Below are 22,849 nucleotides of genomic sequence, written 5' to 3'. Positions count from 1 at the left end.
TGGGAGGAAACCAGAGCATTCCCATGTAGACATAGTGAGAATGTGCAAACTCCACCCAAACTGTCACCTGAGGGTGGAATCAAACCCTGGTCTTTGGCACATTGAGACAGCAGTGTCAACCACTGAGCCACTGTGCTACCATGAAGATAATAAGACAATTAACAAAATGATGAATAAAATATGTGGAATCCTGGATTCTGTAAATGGATCCATAGAGTACGACAGCCAAGAGGTTATGCCAAACTTTTATAACACTCTAGTCCATCCTCACTGAAGTATTGTGTCCAATTTTCACCCCATGCTTTAGTCAGGATAGAAAGGTTTTGCAGAGGAAACAGTGTAGGTATACTTGAATGGTCCCAAGGATGAGGAATTACATTTACATGGACAGGGCAGAAAAAAATCTACTTACAGAGCAGTGGCAATAATACACTAGTCAGACATTTAATATTAACTATTTCTTAGGCTCATACAAGGCATTCTTCTCAAAGTCACATATCATCCTGACTTGGTACTATATTGAGGATCCATTCCTGTGACTAGGTCAAAATCCTGAAACTTCCTCTTTACCAGCACTTTAAAATGTATCTCTATGACATGGGCAGAAACAGTTCAGGAAGACAGCTCATTATCAATTTCTCAAGGGCAATTAAGGATGGTGAATAACTGCTAGCTTTCCCAATGAAGACCACATTTCATGAACACCGATAAATGACCAGCGATTGAAACCATAAGAAGTGTGAATGATATAAATCAGAAGCAAAAACAGAAATTGCTAGAAAAGCTCAACAGGTCTGGCAGCATCAGTGGAGAGAAATCAGATTTAACATTTTGGGTTGAGTGATCCTACCTCTGAACTATTCTGAGAGGAAGGGTCACTTGGCACGAGACGTTAACTCTGATTTCTCTCCACTGATGCTGCCAGACCTGCTGAGCTTTCCAAGCAACTTCTTTTTTTGTACTAGTAATTGAACATTGCCCCATTCCAGGCCCCTTGTTCAGTAATGAGCATTCCTGTGTCAGCAATGTTAACAATTTTTTTTAATTCTTTCACTAGAAATGGGTACCATTGGCTAGGATGCTCATCTTAAATCACCCTTGTGAGGCCATTCAGAGGGCTGTAAAGAGTCAATCAAATTGCTGTTGATCTGGAGCTACATGTAAGTCTGACCAGGTAAGGATGGCAGATTCCCTTCGCCAAGGGACATTAGTGAACTGAATAGGTTTCCGATAACAATTAATGATAGTTTTATGTTCACCGTTACCGAGGCCAACTTTCAATTCCAGATTTTATTTTAGTGAATTTAAATTCCACTGTTTGTCATGGTGGGATTTGGATGTTTGTTCCCACAGCAAGAGCCCAGATCATAAAATAAAACAAAGAACCACAGATGTTAGAGATCACAAACAAATAAAAGCAGAAATTGCTAGAGGAACTCAGCAAGTCTGGCCACATCTGCGCAGAGAGAACAGTTAATGTTTCAAGTCCTGTGACCCTCTCTCAGAACAAGGAGTGTCACAGGACATGAAACATTAATTCTGTTTTCTTACCCCGCATGCTGCCAGATCTGCTGAATTTGTCCAACAATTTTAGTTTTGACCACAAGTCCAGTGACAATACCACTACGTCACTATCTCCCCTAAATGCAGAGGGATTCTTTCTTTACTCTGCACTAAACTCAAAAGAATATTTCAATTCATCAGTGTACTTACCTTCTTCTCCTGGACTACCTCTGGCCTATTATGAAAAATAACACAAAGTTCTAAAATGCGACTAAAAGAGTGCTTAACATGACATAACATTGTTGATTTGCTTAAAAACTTGAAACTTCTTGTACTTCAGTAGTGTAAAGAATATAAGAATTTGACAATGAGGTAAATGTAATGATGCAAACCTGCAAATTTTGCTGTGCTATCGCACCCAAATGCTTACCATCGAATTTCTATATGTTTTGTTTGACTGAATATGTCAAACATATTTGAAACAAGTAACAAATAAAGCCTCAATTAAAATGTAGAGGAAATACAATTAACGTGCAATAAAGCATTCTTTCCAGCTTTTACTGCTTTGTAGACTTTCTGCTGCGGTATAAAAGAGGGGATGTGGTGTTTATGGGGTGTGGATCATAAATTCAAAGAGAATATTGTAAATATTAAGAGCATCAGAGACAATCCAATGGAATCTGCTGAGGTTGGCAGAAACTGTCCATAGTAATGGAAAGTGGTGAAATACCTCAACAGCGGAGGTCAGAAGCTCAGAAGGAAAGTCCAGTCCACATATACTGGAGTGACATTTATTCATGTAGTGCCACTTCTGGCCGCATTTAGACAGAATTACAACAACTACCTCGGGAACAGTTAGAGCTTTGAGCCATTACCTTCTCAGTTTGTGTGACAATCTTCATTTGCATTTATGAAGAGCAGCACTTGGATTGTGCTAATACTGGCCAAAATTCTCTGGTTTCCCCTGGGGAATTAATGGAAGTATGCGTTGCCCTGCTTTTTCTCTGTATTTTTCACCAAGGGTTCTTTAATATTATTGCTTAAAGGGACATAGTTTTTTTTTGTTTACACAGGCACCAAATAGAGGGTTTGGTGCTTATTTAAAAACTTCTAAAAGTCACATATTTTCATGTAACAGCTCATGGTGATTTTTATCTCCAAGAGCTATCATTGAATCATTGGCTGAATTTCAAAAGCTACAATTATCCTTGCAGAGCTTCTGATTTACAGTTTATTTGATGAGTGAAAGACACTTTTGAAAGATTAACTGTATAGGCTATGGGTTCTGAATTGATATGTCTGTTCTTGTAAGACATTGAAATTTAAAAGCATTGAATGAGAGTTTTTTCACTATTAAGTTAGGAAGAGAGCTGTATTAATTTTTTAACATTTTAAAAATATCCACATGGTTCCTAAAGTCTTCCCAAGATCGATGCAAGGTGAACTGCTACATGGGTGGCATGGGCACATGACGGATGGGTGGAGGTCCTGAGTTGGCATAGGGGTGCCATTAGGTTGTTATGGAAGTAAAGGGTGTGGGCTAAAGAACCTAAAATCTTTTAAAACTACTGAGGTCAGCTCTCTAACCAACTTGCACTTACCTATCCTAAATCTGCTTCTGGGATCAGCAGGTCTGACTTGATGCCAACTCTGCCTCCTCAAAGGGAAATTTGGATCAAACAAACCCTTTAAACCAGGACTGGTCTGCTGAGACTGATTCATAAAATCATTGGATCCCTACAGTGTGGGAGCAGGCCACTCAACCTATCAAGTCCACATTGAACCAGCAAAGGGCATCCCAGTCAGACCCACCCCTACCTGTAACCCCGCATTCCCCATGTCCAATCCACTTAACCTGTACATCTTTGGACTGTGGGGGGAAACCGGAGCACCTGAAGGAAACGCAAGCAGACACGGAGAGAATATGCAAACTCCATACAGGCAGCCACCTGAGGCTGGAATCAAATCTGGGTTCCTGGCACTGTGAGACAGCAGTGCTAACCACTGAGGCACCATGAAGCCGCATCTCAAATGACCTACTTTTGTGTCACAAATCTGGTCTTAAATCTGTGTAGGGTGAATGTGATGTATGGCAAGTATGTTTCCCTCAGCACAGATAGCAAAATTAGTCTCAATAAACTAAAACGTTCTTGAGAACAATTGAGAAAACCAGTGCGGGAGGGCAGAACCTAACTGAAGAAATAAAGCCTCCAGTTATATAGCATAATTCATGACTTTAAAACATCCAAAGCACTTTACAGGTAATGAAGTACCCTTATGAAGTACCACCACAGTTAGAGTGTACAAATAATTTGCAAAAAGCAAGGTCACACAAACAGAAATGAGGTATTCACCAAACAAACTTAGAATGTTGGTTGAGGCTAAATGTTGGTCAGGCAACCGATGAGAACTCCATTGCTCTTTTTCAAAATTGTTCTTTGGAATCTTTTACATCCACCTGAGAAGAAGTTGGAACCTCGGTGTTATGTCCTATTCAAAAGACAGCCTCTCTGATACTGAAACACTAGCTCAATACTGTGCTGAGAATACTGAGTTTGACCAAATCCCTGGAATACTTGAACCATCCCACAGCACCCTTTTATGTGAAACACATGATGAGCACCATCATGTCTGGCATTACACTGAACTCGTCAGAACAAAGAAGGTCATTGAACCTTTTACGGGACTGGAACCAACTTGTATGATTATATTTCTCTACTGATTGTAATGCAGGAAAAGTGGCAGCCAACTTCTATGTAGCAAGCTTGTGCAAAATACATTATGATAATGACCATAATATGTTTCAGCGATGTTGGTTGAGAAATAAGTATTACTTCTTGTTTTTTAAATAATGCTTTGGGATCTTTTACATCCACCTGAGAGGCAGAGAGATCGATGGTCTAACTTGATTTAACTTCTTAACTGAAAGGTGCTATCTCCAGCAGTGCAATGTTCACTCAGTACTGCAGTGTAATCCTTGGATTTATGCTGGAGTCTCTGGAGTGTGAATTAAACCATCTGACTGAGAGGCAAGCACCCTCAGAGGCTACCAGAAAACCACAAGTGACCCCTCGCCTGGTTCGTCCCATGAGGAGAAACAGTTTCTCTGTATCTCACATATGAAATATTTCAATCATCTTAAATATCCACAATTAGATCACCCTAAATCTTGTCTGTTCTGTGAAGTACTGACTTATTAGGGTTTGCAACCTATTTTTATAACTGTCAAATCTACTTCTTTGCAAATGTCATTGATCTGAAACATAATTCTGTTTCTCTTTACATAGGGGCTGTTTGACCTGCTGAGTACTTTCAAGCATTTGCTCTTTTTATATTAATGGGAAGCTTCAAGCAACACAACATTAAGTGGGAAAACTTGGGTCATTTAGGGGTAAAATTTTTAAATATAGTGCATGACTGCCAAATGAATCCATGCATAAAGAAAGTTACAGAAGATGATACTTATCTATTCCTGGTACTCATAAATCATTCAGACAATGTACAGAAGATGGAAGTTGTAGCATTATCAGGGACAGTAATTATGGCAGTTTAACATAATCTGAGGCACAATTACATCAAAGAGAGGGAGCCAGGCTTATAAACTCAAGGGGGTTGAATGCAAACGATGAGAAGAGAATTGAAATAAGTAGATTAAAGGACAGTGCTTCTTAGCATTTCAGAAGTCAGCAAATAAAGAACAGTTTAAAGAATAATATTGGACATGGAGGATAAGTACATTCTACAGATCTTTTTGCTCTTAGTCAGAACTTTAGAAGAGGTAATCACATATTTTGCTCATAGGCACTGTTCGTTTGTCATTTGATATTGAATCTTTAATCATTTTATAATCACATTATAATTCATAAATTCATTACTCACTTAAAATAAAAGTAGTTATGAAAATCCATAAACTACCTTCCTGGTGATTACTTTGGAGTTCCCACAGAATAGTGGATTTCTGGACCAACCTGCCAGCTCATGCGACAAACACTGACTTTGTCAATTGCTTCAAACAAGCGCAAGATCTGTTTCTGGCAGGGTATTTTGGAGTATTATTCATTGGACAGCTTGGATAATTGAGGTTTAGTAGTGAAATTCTGTTATATTGTGGAGTGAGCTGAAAGGATAACTTGTCAACAGCACACTGACCAGCAATTTTACAGTATTGTATGCATTCTGTGCATGTTATTGCATAGTTCTGGCATGCATCCCAAGTGTCACAGCATATGCATTCCTCTCCTTGAACTTGGCCATTCCCTCAATAGGAAGTGAGCTCATCCATGCAAAGTTCTGCACCATTGTAGCCACCTGAGCTAAATCATCTCCTCTGTTCTCCGGCCAAGTCCCCATATTGTCTCAAGGGACTCTACATTTCAGCACACAGCCTTTACTGCCGCTCAATTGATATAATCGCTGCAGAGGCTGGTAACATTTAAGGGGATAAATTTCTGGATGGCTGATGGAAATTACTGAAGGAAAGGAGTTCATGGTTTAAGACTAATACAGTCAAGAATAAAAGTAATATAGACTAAACATAACTTATCAGGTAACTGATACACAATACTAATAAAAAGGCATTTCTGAATTAGCTAACCGACACAATCAAAATAAATTTTATCATTCCTTCTACTGTGCACAAGACTTCTGGTGAATATATAACTTACTCCCTGGTCTTCAGCAGACACATGTCCCAACCACACTAGATGCAAATTTCCATTCCTGTCAGATTTTGTCAGCCTGTTAGGCTGATTAGATTCAAATTTCACTAACTAGCCCCACTTTGGTTACTCTCTGTTCCTTCAATCTCCAAACATTCTGTTGACTTTGTCCCTTTAATTTTGAATAGAGAGCTAACTTTCACAAGCTTCTTGCTTGGTTGTTAACTTAGAACGTTCCTTCACTGCTCTTCACAGATTTTTGATTTCACACAACGGTCCTTGCTTTGTCTCTTTTCCTGTCCTAAAACACAAATGTCCCTTTAAGCTATTAGTACCATGTCAAGTTGTGAAACTTTTCCCTCAGGTAATCAGATCTCATGGACACATCACTGGGCTGGGGTAGTTCCAGAATTTTCTATTTCACCTTAAGTCATTTTATCCTAAGAGTGTTTTTGAGGGCTCATCTCTGTAACTGTATCTGTGCTAGGTCAAAGTGCACTTGTAAGGTGTGATGACCGTGGTCCTGCTGTCTTAGTTTACTGCCATGGCCATTGTGTTGTCACAGTACTCTGCAAACTCCCTCCTGTGTGTAACACGTGATAGCTGCATCATCAGGATCTGGCGTTAAGTAGAATTATAAAAGAGATCTCCTGGTTCTGGACCCTCTAGGGGATTGTGATCATAACATAGTAGAATTTCAAAAACTAAGTCATATTACATTGCAAAAAACCAACAGTGCCTGATTTTAAAAATAATAAAGATGGCAAAATTTGATTATGAAAGTAATATTGATAAGAAATATAAAAACAAACAGAAAGAGCTTCGATGGTACATATAAAAAAGACAGTAGCTAATGTAGCCCTGTTCCACTTTTCAAAATCACACAAAATGTATAAATCTCTCAAATTCAATGAGGCTCTAAAAGCTATTATACCACCTTGCTTCAGTAACAAGTGTAACACTTAACTTTAACAAGAACTATGAAAATAAATGATTTCTAATCAAGGTAACATTAAATATACCCCTTCAAAACACCAAACACAAACACAATCACGATTAATCTCCCCTCCCCCCACCGCATCCCAAAACCAGCCCAGCTTGTCCCCGCCTGCCTAACCTGTTCTTCCTCTCACCTATCCCCTCCTTCCACCTCAAAGTGCACCTCCACTTCCTACCTACCAACCTCACCCCGCCCCCTTGACCTGTCCGTCCTCTCTGAACTGACCTATCCCCTCCCTACCGGCCCCCCTCTACTGGCTCCATCCCCACCCCTGTAACTTGTCTGTCTCCTCTCCACCTATCTTCTCCTCTATCCATCTTTGATCTGCCTCCCCGCCTTCCCTATTTATTTCGGAACCCTCTCCCTATCCCCCTTTTCTGATGAAGGGCCTAGGCCCGAAAGGTCAGCTTTTGTTCTCCTAAGATGCTGCTTGGCCTCCTGTGTTCATCCAGCCCCACACTTTGTTATCTCACAATCATGATTAAGACAGACAAAAGACGAATGGTTAGTCATACGTACTAAGGGTGGAAAAATGAACGTAGAGTGGGTAAACAATGTTTAAATAATCATAAGTGCATATCACAACGTGAAAAGTGATTTTTCTCTCAAAGTCTTTTCTATTTTTGCAACAGTGAGATGCAGTTTTCTGTGACAGTTCTCCTTTAGTTTGATTGTTATTCTCATGAACTTGTCTCTTTTTGCACATATTATCTCTTTTGAGCTTTCTTGGGATTTCTGTCATTTCCCTGAGAGAGAACAGGAATGGGAAATAGAGAGAGAGTGGGAGAGAGAGAGAGAGAGAGAGAGAGAGAGAGAGAGAAATAAATGCTTTCTATCTGCAGGCTCTGAATATTTATCCCTCTCTCCAGCTCTTGGCACTTATTGCATTTTAACATGTTGCAGTTCAACAAATCAAAGAGCAGTTTCCAGGGACAACTTGCTAAACATACAAGGTTCGTGGTGCCATTCAGTCTTTATCCTTTCTTTCCATGTTTTGCTCACAAAAAGCAAATGAATTGTTCAGTTTAACAATAGGCAGCACTTGATTTTCAAGTTCCCAGAGTCTCCTAGTATTTTTCCAATTGTAGAAGGCCAAGCTCCATTTCAGTTCATTGTTCCAAAAAATAGTCTTTTACAGAGTTACCACAGTTGTTTAAAAAAAAATCACAAGAAGCTGCTAGAAAAATTTATAAAGAATGGATGATTATTCATAAAACTGGGAATACGGATGTAGAAATTATTGAACAAGCATGGAAAAGCTAAAGGCAGAAGTAGACTTTAATGAAAACAGTGTTTTGAAGGGAAGTGGAACTTTTAATGTGGAACTGAAATTATTGCTTTAAGTTCAGATCAGCGTGACACAATTTTTAAAAAACGTAAAACAGCACAAAAAGTTTGGAGAAGAAATGAAAAGGATGCGAGTCCTCCATAGTGCTGAAAAGGGCATAAAAATCATCCAGAGGAAGGAAACATGATACAATAAATACACATTCCCACTTTTTGTACAGTGAAATACAACATTTCTTCATTTTGAAACCTTTCAAGGATCTTTAAGCATTTTTAAATTTATAGCAGAAATTGGAGAATAAATCTGAAACAGTTAGAAATGTTTCAACTTTAATTAACAGAATTTATGGAAAATTTGTTAAGAGCGAATAAGAAGATAAAAAATAAAAATCTTCATCAACACTATAAAACTCTTGAGGATAGAACTTTATTATCAATTCATCTTAACGACCTCATACTTTAGGAAACGTTTGCAATTTTTGACGGACTTATTGAGGTAGATTGAAAAAATTAATACAATTGAAGTAATTGAATGACTTGAATCAAGGAATAGTAAGATCCGTTACACTTCAAGAAGTGATATAATTCCTGCAACAGCTTTCATGTGAATCATTTAAATAAGAGAAATAACATAATGGCAATATAGAAAGATATTGTATCACCAAGCAAATATAACATCATAGATCCTTCAGACGGGAAACTAAATTGGACTGTCTGAAAAAGAATTGCTTCAGATTATACAAGAAATGCAGAAAAGAACAAGTCAGTACAAGTTTTCACCCAATGGGCCTGGTTGTAGATCATGTTTTGAAATGTAAGAGGAGAGACAGTAGTTTTGATAACATTATAGAATCATTAGACAGGATGCAAGTTTACTCGCTGAACTGGAAGGTTAGTTTTTATAAAAACTAACCTTCCAGCTCAGCAAGCAAACTTACATCCAGAACCTCAACCTGAGCTACAAATCTTCTCAAAACTTGCTAATCATTAGACAAATATTATATATCAACTATCAACTGTATAATGTAGAGAGCAAGATTTAACAGAATTATGTAGCTTCCAAAACCCCTTGTCAATGATCTTTGCACATTGTTAGAATTTTGCCATAATGCTGATTTACAAACATGAGTAATTTGAGACAGATTTGTTATTTTAATTGCTGTTACATTTCTTTCAGATATGTTCCAATTACAAAGGGATCTCATATTGATTAGAACTATCCAGAGAGCGGGAGAAACTGAAATTTGAAAATAGCACCAAGGAATGATGGAAATGGAAAGATAGCCTTGCTCAAGAAGCTTATCAGACTTCATCAATTTTCTAAGGTACCAAAGCATCAAAATGTTACAAGATAGACCAAAACAAAATGTTTTCAATCCTTTACTGTTAGATATTGCTGTTACAAATGATGTTAAAAGAAAACAGAAACAGAAGTAATGTCCAGCTTCAAAACACTAATGCAACCTTTGTCAGAAAGTGAGACATTTCCAGGAGGTATGCAAGTCATAACTGTTGAACAATAGTATTAATTGTGCTAACATGCACGAAGGGATTAACACCCATAATAAACATTTTTGAAAGAAAACACAGACTACCAACACTTTCCTTCTTTGGAGTACATATTTTGATATGATGCAATGTCACCTTTGGAAGATACAAATTAACTTTCTTAGGTGACTCATCTGAACCAGACATGGCACATGTTTTACAGACAAGGGTTACCAACTACCTCTAGACTTGATACTGGATGAGTGTTGTTAGTTTATTTGAGAAAAGTCCTAAGCTGAGGAGAAGGAACTTACAACATTCTGACAGAGGCCTGCATGGTGCAGGCAGACCACTCAAGAACAAGCAAATGCTGAGAGTGGTTTTGAAATACAGAGAACAGCAATGGAACAAGTGCACATCATCAGAAACCAATAGAAAAGCATGCTTCACACTTAAAATCCAACCATATGGTGAAGAGCCTGAAGCAGCTCGCATGCCAAATGACAATGATTAATGTAACTTGACTCAATGTGAGGAAGACATTAGCGGTCTCATAAAGTTATTCGCTGAACCAAAGACAACATGTGCACTGCTTGAGATTAATTATATTGGTACCTGTCAACTCTTTGTGACTTAGAGATCAAAAAAAAGCAATGATTTCGCAGGTTGGGTTGAATTATTCAATTATCTCCCAACTACAGATGAATCTTCAAAATCTGACCATGAGGCACTTTTTTTGGCTTGAAGGTAGAAGACAGAAGGTGGTTGTGGAGGGTTGCTTTTCAGACTGGAGGCCTGTGATTAGCAGTGTGCCACAAGGATTGGTGCTGGGGGATCCACTGCTTTTTGTCATTGATATAAATGATTTGTATGTGAACATAGGAGGTATGGTTAGTAAATTTGCAGATGACACCAAAATTGGAGGTGTAGTGAACAGCGAATAAAGTTACCTCAAAGTAGAATGGAACCTTGATCAGATGGGCCAATGGACTGAGGAATGGCACATGGAGTTTAATTAAAATAAATGTGAGGTGTTGCAATTTGAAAAGGCAAATCAGAGCAGGACTTGCACACTTGATGGTAAGGTCCTGGGGAGTGTTGCTGAATAAAGAGACGTTGGACTGCAGATTCGCATTTCCTTGAAAGTGGAGTCACAGGTAGGCAGGGTAGTAAAAAAGGCATTTGGTATGCATGCCTTTATTGGTCAGTGCATTGAGTATAGGAGTTGGGAGGTCATGTTGTGGCTATACAGGACATTAGTTAGGCTATTACTGGAATACTGCATGCAATTCTGGTCTCCCTTCTCTAGGAAGGATGCTGTGAAACTTGAGAGAGTTCAAAAGAGATTTACAAGGACATTGAAAGGGTTGGAGGGTTTGAGCTGCAGGGAGAGGCTGAATAGACTGGGGCTACTTGCCCTTGAGTGTCGGAGGCAGACGAGTTAGAGGTTTATAAAATCATTGAGGGGCATGGATAGGGTAAATAGACAAGGCCTATTCCCTGTGGTGTGAAAGTCCATAACTAGAGGGCATAGGTTTAACGTGAGAGGGAAAGACATAAAAAGGACCTAAGGGGCATTCGTTTTGTGCAGAGAGTAGTGCGTGAATGGAATGAGCAGCCAGAGGAAGAGATGGAGGCTGGTACAATTACAACATTTAAAAGGCCTCTGGACAGATATATGAATAGGAAGGGTTTAGAGGGATATGGACCAAATGAAGGCACATCGGACTAGATTAGATTCGGATGCCTGGCCAGCATGAATGAGTTAGACAGAAGGGTCTGTTTCCATGCTGTCTATCTCTAAGATGCTATGGCTCTAAGACATGAAAATCACCAGGAATTAGTAGTACACTCTTGATTCAGGCACTTCAGCTGTTTCAAACAAGCAGTTTTGAAGCTGCACAATCAGCATCATTGTTTATGGTTGAACCTTATAAAATTATGATATCAACCAAAGGCATATGCCAAAGCATAGAAGGATAGCATGTAAATATACATCATTACAGCATCCTAAGCAAAGAGTATTTGTTTCAAAAACACAACTATCTCCTCTGGCATGATACAAGGAAACTGGAGATGCTCCAAAAGTGACAAATGTTCAATGGAGATGTCAATGCCAGAGTGTGTCCTCCGCAAAGTTTCGGAAATCAAGGATCTGTCAAGGATCCAGTGTGACCATGAGCTGTACCTGGGTATTTCATCTTTATGCTGCAGACTTTCAATCCAAGTTATCAAGCATTTCTAAAGTCAGAGACACGGAGAGGAGATCGGGTAATAATTATTCTAATTAAAGCAAAATACTGCGGAAGCTAGAAATTGAAATAAAAAGTGAAACTCAGTAGGTCTGGCAGCATCTGGGCAGAAAGAAACAGAGTTAACATTTTGAGTCTTATAAGAATCTATTTCAGAAACTGAAGAAACAGTTGTATGATTAATTTTATTCTTGGGGTGTGGACTTTTAGAGGTAAATGACTTGAACTTGTAAAGCCTAACTGAGATAAGAAGGTAAACTTGGCCAATCAGGATATAAAGGACTGATTGTCAGAGGAGCGAACCTCTACCAGCAGTTGTGGAAGCAAGGTCATTGGGGTCATTTAAGAGACTGCTGGACATGCATATGATCACAGAAATTTGAGGGTGCATACATGAGGATCAATGGTCGGCACAACATTGTGGGCTGAAGGGCCTGTTCTGTGCTGTACTGTTCTATGTTCTATGTTCTATGTTCTACCTGGAGAAGGAAGATCAAGGAGCAACAAGTCCTGACAAGTCAAAAGGATCATGTTGGCCAATGTTGTGGATGGGGACCATTGAACTGTCTTCCCAGACTTTCTCTCTGCTCTATTACACTTATTTTCCTTTTGGTAGCTGTCTGCAAGTGAAGTTTGATCAAGGGAGTTTTAACTAGTAGAGTTTTAACTAGTAGTTATCGTTCATAATTTTTTATTCATAGTTAGAATCTATTTGTAATAATTAGCAATCTTCACTGAGTACAGAAATCTAGTCTGTGCTTTCTGTCAACTTGGCTCCAATAGATAAATAAATTGGGGAAAATTGCATGCTTTTATAAAATCGCTAAGTTGAATTACGACTCTGGGAACACCAATGCAGTGTTTCAATGTACTACCCAGTGAGGTATAACACAGTTAAAAAAGCTTGAAAGTCTGCAGCATAAAGATGAAGTACCCACAAAATATTTATTAAATTTGGGAATAGAAGTAAATTATGATATTCTATCAAATATCAGCATCATTTTCACCAAACATTCCACAAATTAACCCAATTATCGTCAAAGGCTTCTCTTCTTCTGATTATGTCCTTGAAAATTTACTGAGGCAAGACTCTAGCTCATACTTGCATTTCATAGATCAAATTGTTGAGATGATGTAATCTGAAATTGTCAAATAACATCATATCACAGGTTTAGAATGTCGTAACCGATTACTTTCATTTGTTTGCAGGCATAGTTTTCATAAAATTCTGCTTCCTTTACTATTTTTATGCATTTTTAATGGTTCCCTTTTAAATTTAAACTGAATTGTCATGCATTTTTTTGTATTCTCCAATTCTGTTTCAGGCCTCTGGAGGTTTTTCTTTGCTGAGCCAGAATACATAAGATTACTGTGGACCAGGATGAGGGACATTATTTCCACCAGTTGGAGGATCTGCTGCAGCTGATAAATGCTGCATGAATGCATTGCCCTTTAAAGAGCCTCTTGGTCAAACCTGAAATCTCAGCTTCACAGCCACAACCTTTCTGCCCAACTGCATCACTATTAATGTAAGACTTGAGAGCACAAAAGCCTTTTTTTCCAAAATTCCATTTCCCTTGTCAGTACTTCACATTACTTTGGTTCTACTTTACTCACATGTGCATCGTTGTTATTTGTTGAGACTGGCTTAGTCAGAGAGCTCAATGCATCCACACATCTCATGGTTGAATGTTCATGTTTGTGTTCACACATTGTCAGAATGGTTGAACTTGCCGGCTCAGTGAGCCTCCTTTCTGTCCTTTGCAGAAGATCGAAGATCACTGTCAGTGACAGCTAATTGAAATGTTGTAGCCAAATCCAAAACCCTGTGAGGGCTCTGCCAACTAACACCTTGAAATAGACGTACTTTTAAACGGTACTGATACTGCCGGTAGGCTCCTCATTTTCTTGACTGATTAATTCCACTACACTCACTGTATCAGGCCCTTTCCACTTCACTCATTGATGCCCCCAATGCACCTCTGATCTCCTTTAGATATCTCTTCCAATCCTTCACTCTACACCAAAAGACCCTCACCACTGACTCACCCTCGCCAGTTCTGAGCCTTCACATAAGAATCCATTCTTTCGTAGCCCTCTTAGGTCCATAGACCAGTGTAATGCTTGCCTTGACACAAACAGGCTGCTGACTTGATCTCTGCATCTCAAACTGCCTTCACAACAAATATTACATTTCACAGCTCACCAAACTAAGTCAACCCTCATGCCACACCATAATCCATGTAGACTTCATAAAATCAATGTGATGCCTCTCCTATGATTAAGGGGATTTGGCTGTCATGCCTCCCACCCTGAGGGGCTGCACAAATCCAATTTCGATGGGCTGAAGGGCCTTATCTGAACTCCATGAATCTCTGAATCTGTTTTTTCTCAGGAATGTGCGTGGAAAGGGATTGAGATCAATACCTTTAATACAAAGTTCCCAGTAATACAGTGACTCAATCAGATTCTGTTTATGTCGGCATACATTCTGCAGCAAAATCAGATGAGTTTCTGCATTGGCCTTATTTTCCCTATGCAAATAAATCTCCTTGAATTCAATAGCCTGCTGCCAGTAGATGAAGCAATTTTTGAGAGAATCAGTGAATTAAAAAGATCTGCACAGCATGTTATAGCTGCAGTCATTGTCGTAGAACATATTTTTCAAAGATAAACAAAAATAAATACTTACACATTTGACAATTGCGTTAATCACAGTGCAGTTTAACTTATATTCAGGTTGGAAAGACCTAGTCTTCACTTGGCTAAATCCTATTGTAAAAACAGAAAACATGGCAGTAAATACTGTCACACTGACACAGTGTTATCAGTCAGCAATATATTTGACTTTGTAGGTCTCTCATTGAAAAATGTTGTCTCTGTTTAGAGCAGTGACGTACACAAGAATGACAAATGAAAAAAGAATTTACAGAAATTAGGAAGGTAGCTTAAGATGATTGACTGACACCACATCTACAAGCATTCACTCCTGTTCACACTGATACTCAGTAGCAGCAATGTGTATGATCTACCAGATTCACTGCAGAAATTCCCTAAAGATCCTTAGCAGAACCTTCCAAACCCACAACCACTTCTTTCTAGAAGAGAATACATGGGTGAACCACAATCTGCAAGTTCCCTTCAAACCATTCGCCATCCTGACTTGGAAATATATCATTATTAAATCAAAATCCTGGAATTCACTCCTTCATGACATTGTGAGTCAACCTACAGTACATGGCCTGCAACAGTTCAACAAGGCAGCTCACCACCACCACCATCTCAAGGGCAAGTAGGGATGGGCAACAAAGGCTGATCCAGCCAGCAACGTCCATATCCCATGACAGAATTTTTTAAAAAATGGTGAGCTGGAGGTGAACAAGTTGCAACAGCAGGAAGACTTGGGAAGAATAAAGAAATAAAGCCAGAAATAAGTTAGAGACAGATAGACAAGCAGGAACGTCTGCAATTAAGTTTTACAGTGATAACACGGTGTGAAGCTGGAGGAACACAGCAGGCCAAGCAACATCAGAGGAGCAAGAAAGTTTAAATTTCGGCTTATTGTGTTCAGGGATTCTAAAAATCAAAGGCTTCAGACTAAATATGTAATTGATCTGTCCCTATTGAAAATGATTGCTCGTTGAAGTGAGCACACGAGGTTGTTGAAAATAATCTGCAATGTGCAGAGTTTGAAGTATTAAACATGAAATTATTCTGTTTTTCTGGAGCTGTTATTGGATAACAATGCAGAAATCAAACAGTTACTTGTTGAATAAAATAATGATTCAGTAAATAATTTTCTGGCATTGACTCAATGGGTTGTAATGACTTGATAGCTCTATTCAAGAAGCTTCAAGGAGTGGAATCTTAGAGGGGTGCGAGCAACATTGGAGATGGTAAGATTTGAGAAAGGATGGAACAAGAGGTCCAATAAATCCTATCTCAACATTGGAACATCTCACTCCACCTTCTCTGCTTTTGTTGAACAGGGTGACGATGGCAGGGTCTGGCGTTGTGGTCTCTACTGCTAGTCCCGGGGTGAGAGAAACCTCCCTGTCCGCACCATCCTGTCCAGCAGGGCTTCCAAGACGCTGGCAGCAAAGCCGTGTGTCAATTTACCTCAGTCTGTGATGCCCAGGGAAAATGTCAGGAGCTGTGCAGTTCTCGAAAGACAACGCTTGTCCAGGTGCACAACAGACTTTTAAAGAGGGCACTGGCGCAACAGATGTCAGCCTTTCAGTAGAAATCTGGTAAGTAACAAATTGTTCTAGAAATAGCACATGGTAAGGTGGAGGTAGAATTGGATGTCAGAGACACAATAGCTAGGTTGTTAATAAGGCGATTTGCAAAGAGACAGTGAGAAATCTGACTGTGACTTGGCGTGAGAGTTCCTCCAGCAAATGTCAATGCAATATGCACTTCGCCAAAAAAATTGTAAGGCGTAGCTCTAAGTTATAGTTTTACCATTTGATTGAATGTGACAGTTTCAGAAATCCCAGTCAAAGATGTATTTCGTAGTTTGACAATTCCGATGAAAGGTTACACCAAAATGTTGGCATCAATGTTACAAGTTGAATACACCATCTACATGTCCTCACCTTCTCATGTTTGAAGGCTACTCACCACCACCTCAGGGGTAATTAGGATAATTCTGTGATCCAGTTTTCAAAGAGGAATTGCAACAAATGGCCTCTGTCTCAGTTTCCAGGAAGACAATTTAAAGGAAGAATGCAGGAATTCTCATTGCTAAATAGGAGACATTTTTTGAGATCAAATAGCACTACTCCGTCAGGACATAACTTTGACAATTACAAGAAACAAAACTGTGATCATACAGTTTTTTTCTAATACTTGTTTATCAGACAGTTACTGACGGGGCTAGCATTTATTGGCTATCCCTCATTGCCCTTGGGAAGAAGATGGTGAGATATCTTTTTGAACTGCTGCAGTCTGTGTGAGTAGGTACACTGACAATGCTCTTAGGAAGGCAGTTCCAACATTTGGCACAGTCACAAGGAAACAATAGGCATATTGTCCCAAATCAGGATGCTGTGTGATTTGGAGGGAACTTGCAGGCTTCCTTACTGCTGCCACTGATCCAGGTGACAGAAGTTACAGGTTTGGTAGGTGCTGCCAAAGGAGCCGTGGTGAGTTGCTGAATACTCTTTGTAGATGACACACACTGCTGTTACTGTATGTTGGTGATAAAGGAAGTAGGTATTACAGACGGTGGATGGGATGTGAGTCAAGTGGGTGGCTTTAACTTGGAATGGTGCTGAGCTTATTGGGTCTTGTTGGAGATCCAAAGAGCAAGGTGGGCCATTAGTGAAGCTTTCTGCTTCCACATTTCATTCATTCATTTCACTCATACTTTCCGAAATGATCAGAATGTTTTACATTTGATTTTGTCCACAGCGGCAGTTTAAAATTAAACATATATTTCTCAAGTTTGAATGTTTGACAATTCAGGTTACCATTAAACAGGTTCCAATTTCTCAAAATCAACACGGAAATTACTTCTCCTGACACATGACTAAGAGAAATAGCCATCTTCCAAGCACAAGGTTCAGAGGAAAGAAGCTTGAGATTTCCCTTGCTGTGTTTCTAACGCTTGAACTTACTTTGGCAATTTTGGATCTTTCATGAATGTGCAGGGCTGGAGTTGTTGTTGGTGCCAAAATCGTGGATAAAACTAATGCCTTATTTACTGCCTATGTTCAATTAAATTGCATGTCAGGATGGATTGTTCTTCAGATGTCTGAATCACATTTCATGTGATTCAGGAATTAAATGGTCAAGTATTTCTTGTGAAACTACCAAAAGAAATCATTTCCACAATTTCCAGACTTCTCTCTTGATCAACCTTTTACCCTATACTAAAAGCTCAATTAGTTGTCAATAAATAAAGCTTGAACCTATGTTTGTGCTGATCTGAAAATGATCAATCTTATTTGAACTTGGAAGCTTAGCAGACACAAGCCTGGTCACCGCTTACATGGGAGATATTTGAAAATACCAACGGGCAGGTATGGTCTTGTGGTGCTGTAATAGTATCTCTATCTCTAGTTCAGAAAGTCTCTGTTCAAGTCTTACCCCAGAAGGTGATGTCATAACAAGTCTGAACAGGCTGATCAAAAAGAAGTTCCATCTGAGACATAAAAATTAAATTCCCTACTAATTGTTGTGGTTTCAAAAAATAATACCAGAACCAATGCTAAAATCTGAACACAGACTATAAACCTAATTTAAAATGCAGGAAACTTACAGTGATGACTGATCCAGTTAAAATAAGTATGAAATTAAGAGTAGCCATTTTTATCCACAGAGCTCGAGATCTCCCCCTGTAGGTGCTTTCATTGTTGTTCACTGCCTATGTGATGCAAGAATAAATATGAAGATAAAATAAATCATTACATTGACCTAATTTTAACAATTATTCTTTGAATGTCGTTAATATTCTATGGATACTTTCACTTCCAAAGATGGCTTAAAAATGAACTTGCAAAATTTGTGTCCTAACTCGAGCTCCTGGTGATTTTTAAGTTTGGGTTTGGATGTAGCATCCATGCTTGCCATCCACCACCCATTGCTTCTTACAGTGAAACAGCTTTCAACAACTTTTGTTGTATGACACAATGGTTCCGAAAGAGTTCTGGCTGAAGTGCAAAACCTGATGTTCACATATCACACACATCTTGGAGCAGTGAGACCTAAGCTTTAAGAGTAGAAAGGAGGATTGGTGATAGCAAACCACCAGTGAATGGCACCCAGCGATCAATAGGATAAACATGAGAGACAGCAACCTATATTCCTTAAATCTGTCCACATTAAAAAAAACATTGACGCTCTCACTACCGGGATACATTTAGTTTCATTAAATAATGATTTTTAAAACTTTTATCCTAGACCAATTTTTTTCAACATTTCCTTATCATCATCAATTGCCCTTCAATTGAAGAATGAAACTACTCAAGGTCATGAATTTCTGCCATGAGTGTTTATGTGATGGTACGGGTGATTTCCAACCCACAGATCTTTGGGCACATGCGGTAGGATGTCCCGCAAGGGAGTGAGGTCTGGAGTGTGTGATTCACTTCATCTTCTTTCCTTCTCTGCTGCCACCCTCCCTCATCATTAAAGTGTTGGCACTCGAAGCATCACGTAGCAGTTAGTCTTTGAAAAAATTGTTAGCAAGCTCCTCTCAGTCACTAATGTCAATGTTGCCATGTTCCAGGAGGAACTTCAGAGTTTCTCTGTCATAATGTCTTTGTCCTCCCTTAGAAAAGAAACCATTTAAAACACGAGAAAACAGGACCTGGCAACAAATCATTTTATCAGTGATCGAGGCACAGTGTACCATCTACCATAACTGATTTTGCTAAAATTTTGCTTGAATGCCATTGAACTGACTTCAAGAGGGCACTAGCAATTATGTGATGGTCCTTCCATTGAATCTAGAGGATGTGATGCTGGCGTTGCTGATGGTATTTTTCAAGTGCTGATATATCCTCAATTGATAAATGGATCAGGTTTCACTATAGTGCCTTTATGTGGTGAAGGTAAATGGTCAGCACATAGGAGGAATTTTATTGTCTTCCAAAGGCCATCGTAGTCAAATACTCACTGCTGTTGTCTGCAGAAGGCTAAGCTGATGCAACTAGTCCACTATTGAATCTCCTCATCAACGCTGGATTTTTGAGAGAGTTGGCTTTCAAAATGGCAAGTGTTCAATATTTTACAGAGTCTCTCCTTCAACATATGTGCGAGGTGGAATATTTAGCTAAGCAGGTCTGGGTTGACGTTTATGTTCTACTTTGGCAACTTTAAGGACAGGCCAAGTCTCACGCATGCAGAATTGATGTTGAGAGTGGCATGTGAATCTGGATCAGTGTAAGCAACAGCACTGCAGACATCTGCATATTGCTGGTTATTTATGTCAATGGTGGTCAGTTTAGTTTAGGCATGCAGGTGATTGAGGTTAAAGAGTTTTCTATATAGACACCAACCTTGCCTCTAAGCTGCACAGTTGAATGTATACACAGCTGGTCCAAGGTTCTGCGCATGGCGATCAGCACCAGCATCCTGTTCACAGCATTTAATTCTGGCTTCAAAAGTCATTGCTGCACATGCACCTCAGAGGCCCACAGAGCTGGGAGGAAGATTAGAGGGGCCACTGATAGGCAGTGCTTAACACTAACACCACAACGTAGTTGAATTTGTGAGGTGAATAACCATTGTCAGGAAGGCTGTAACATGAATGGGGTGGTGGGTGTGCAATGATCACACAGCCTTGCTCAACATCATTGTGGATTTTGGTTTCAGATTTCCACTCAAGAAAGTTGCAGTCATATCATTATCATGCTACCGTTGCAGGATTGTGATGAAGTCTCTTGGATATTCAAGTCTCCAAAGAGAAATCCACAGAACCTCACAATTCATAGAACTAAATGCTTCGGTAATGTTGATGACTGCAGTGTAACATTAGTCTTTAGTTAGTTCTTGACACTTTCCTTGAACATACCTGGTAATGAAGGCTATGCCAGAGGTTTGTCTGAAAGTGCCACTGGTAGGATTTCCTCAGCTACAAGTGATAGTCAATTCCAGAGAATGTGTGTCATAATTTTCCCTGCTATGAAAAGGGAAGAAACAATTTGACCGCTTCCACAGCATGGGTGATTTCACTTCTTGAATATTGTTACAATTATCGCATTCCTAGAATAAGGGGGGAGTTTGCTACCTTCTCAAATCCACAATGGATGCACTGAGTTTCATGGGAGCCAACGTGAAGCGGCTTTCTCAACTTCAGCTTTACTATCACGAGGGCCACAGGATTTTAAAAATATTCATCTGTTTAAATGTTTCTTGCAGTTCTCCCACTGATAGAAGTTCCATGGATTTGACCGTACAGTATTGGGGGATAGCCTGGAGAATAGAATTTCCACTTTGGATTAATGAGTGAGGAGTTATCAGATGAATCCCAAACACCTAACATCCAGGTTCTGTGGTTATTTGGAAAGGCAAATGGCCTTGATAGCAAAGGGAATGGAATTTAAAAATAAGCAAGTGTTGCTAAAACTATACAAGGCACCAGACAGACCGCAGCTGGAATACCATGAACCCCTTATCTAAGGAAAGATGTTGAGGACAGTCCTGAGAAAGTTCACAAGGCTGATCACAGGCATGAAGGGACAGTTTTATGGGAAGACATCGAATTGGTTGGACTACTACTCATTGGAATTTAGAAGAATGAGGTGAGATTTTATTGAGACATAAAGCATTTTTAGGGGGCTTGATAAGGTAGATGCTGATGGTTGTTTCACATTGTCTGGTGTACTAAGTGTAATTCCAGAGTAATGGGTCACTCATTTAAGACAAAGATGAGGAGGAATTTCTTCTTTCTCAGGGCAATGAATCCGTGGAACTCTATACCTCAGAGGGCTGTCAAGGCTCAATCATTAAGTATACTTACTGCTGAGATTGACAGATTTCAATCAGTCCAGGAAATCAAAGGTTATAAGGATAAAGCAGGAAAGTGAAATTAAGAGTTATCAGATCAGATGAATGCTAGAATGGACATAATAGGCAGCACTTGTTAAAGATAACAATGCCATTCATCAATGCTAGGAAAAACATTCCCAAAAGATCATCAGACCATAAAATGTAAGAGTAGAAGCAGACCATTCAGCCCATCGAGTCAGCCAGTCCAGATGCATCTACCAGCTCAGAAGATGAATTTACTCAGAAGCAGAGGATAGGAACATAAGCATACAGGAACAGGCCTGTTCTACCATTCAATGAGACCATGACTGACGTATAGGCTAACTCCAACCATCAGTGTTGGTTCCATATATTGTGATCCAGGAGAAATGAAGGGTGTCCTCAGAGTTAGTTGTAAGTTACTAATGTCTCAGACGACTAATGTCACTCTTACAGAAGAGAGTGAGTCAAATAGTTTATAAGCACAATATCATATAAATTCCAGAAATGTTGCTAACTGCAAAACTATAATCTTTAACTTGTCCAATGCTTTTAATTTCAGTTATTTAAGTGTATAACTGTACATTAATCATACCGATCTTAACAATAAATTTATAACTAGCAAGCTGTAAATCCTGAAATGCTGTAACCTGCATGAACTGTTTCTGTAACCTCTGGTAACTTCAACAATTAGCTCTGCTACTTTGTTGGTAATTGGTAAGAGAGAGTTAACTATTTTACTCAATAGGTTGTATAGATTGTGAAAGCAGGTCAGTACTGTAAATGCCGATATAATTTGAAGTCTACATCCACCAGTTTGGAGCCAAATTTAGGTATCATTAATCCTTATATATAAGCGGGGTGATAAACCCAGACGCTTCTTGAAGAGGAGTTAAGATGAAGCATTAAGCATGTGTCTGGCTCCTTTGATGAATATTCTTGTCAAGCTATTGATCTTAATGTTCTTAAAGGTGTTATTGATCTGAAAGAAAAAAATGCTGATTGTGGGAAATGATTATTTAAAATTAGTGCCCAGTGAGAGAGCCGAGAACTGTAGAAATACCCAACAATTTGATGATTCTGCAAGATTCGGGGCCATCATCTTTTGAATTCATAAGTACATCTGCTGTAGAATGAAGACATGAATGGAAAAGAACATGCAGTTACAACGTGGTAAGTAAATA

The 22,849-nt window shown here is 39.2% G+C and overlaps 1 long non-coding RNA gene across 1 annotated transcript in view; it reads right to left on the bottom strand.

The window, feature by feature from the left end:
* LOC125452242 (uncharacterized) overlaps positions 1-18,560 on the bottom strand; it is a 40,908-nt gene extending 22,348 nt beyond the window's left edge. The window contains exons 1-2 of the long non-coding RNA XR_007247504.2: positions 18,454-18,560; positions 14,881-14,960 (exon numbers count right to left, since the gene is read on the bottom strand). This is a non-coding gene — a long non-coding RNA (uncharacterized LOC125452242). The remainder of the gene's footprint in view (positions 1-14,880; positions 14,961-18,453) is intronic.
* Positions 18,561-22,849: the final 4,289 nt, after the last annotated feature.

This window comes from Stegostoma tigrinum, chromosome 4, assembly GCF_030684315.1.
Source record: "Stegostoma tigrinum isolate sSteTig4 chromosome 4, sSteTig4.hap1, whole genome shotgun sequence".
Taxonomy (NCBI): Eukaryota; Metazoa; Chordata; class Chondrichthyes; order Orectolobiformes; family Stegostomatidae; genus Stegostoma; species Stegostoma tigrinum.
The sequence above is the reverse complement of the archived record's forward strand: the minus strand, read 5'-3'. Positions and strand labels throughout refer to the sequence as shown.